The sequence below is a fragment of the Primulina eburnea genome, chromosome 13, assembly GCF_022965805.1.
Source record: "Primulina eburnea isolate SZY01 chromosome 13, ASM2296580v1, whole genome shotgun sequence".
Taxonomy (NCBI): Eukaryota; Viridiplantae; Streptophyta; class Magnoliopsida; order Lamiales; family Gesneriaceae; genus Primulina; species Primulina eburnea.
Window position 1 is genome coordinate 24,051,806 of NC_133113.1, and position 928 is coordinate 24,052,733.

Below are 928 nucleotides of genomic sequence, written 5' to 3' on the forward strand. Positions count from 1 at the left end.
TTCAGATGATTCAGAACACCGTCCAATTTGGAGGGACTGCGATGGACGATCCAAACACACACATCGCGGATTTTCTTGAGATTTGCGATACTTTTAAATTTAATGGAGTTTCTGATGATGCTGTTAGACTGCGTTTATTTCCATTCTCTCTACGTGATAAAGCTAAAGCTTGGTTGAATTGTTTACCTGTAGGTTCGATCACTACATGGGAGGACATGGCGAAAGCGTTTCTTATCAAATACTTTCCTCCATCAAAGACCATGAAACTGCGGGCAGACATTACAACATTTGCTCAGTTTGATCAAGAGTCACTATATGAGGCATGGGAGCGCTTCAAGGACCTATTGCGACGATGCCCACATCATGAGTTACCACTTGGGTTAGTCGTTCAAACTTTTTACTATGGTTTGCTTACTCCTAATCGCACTATGATAGATGCTGCTGCTTGTGGAAACCTACTGAGGAAGACTGCTGAAGAAGGGTATGAGTTGTTGGAGGAGATGGCGGCTAGTAGCTATCATCCTCAATCTGACAGGAACAACCAACGGAGAAGTGCGGGAGTTCATCAGGTAACTGATTTATCTGCTATTACTGCACAACTTGATGTCTTGAACAGGAAACTGGATGGATTGAACATGGGTGGCACGGCCATGCGTCTTCAAGAGATATTCTGCGAGAAATGTGGAGGTGAGCACTATGTGAAAGACTGTCAAGATGGAAATCCATTCTATGTGCCCGAAGGAGCACCTGTGCATCAAGTGGGAGTCCAAAACCGTCCACGGAATGACCCTTATTCGAATACATACAATCCGGGATGGAGGCAACATCCCAACTTCTCATGGGGTGGCCAAAACAGTCAGAATCGACCACAGGGAGGACAACAGTATGGAAAACAGCCGATGTACAGATCCGATCCTCCCAAAGAAGA

General features: G+C 45.2%; 1 non-coding gene across 1 annotated transcript; it reads right to left on the bottom strand.

Moving 5' to 3' along the window:
* Nucleotides 1-264: 264 nt before the first annotated feature.
* On the bottom strand, nt 265-370 carry LOC140810982 (small nucleolar RNA R71). The gene has a single exon (XR_012113377.1). It is a non-coding gene; the product is annotated as a small nucleolar RNA R71 (small nucleolar RNA).
* Nucleotides 371-928: the final 558 nt, after the last annotated feature.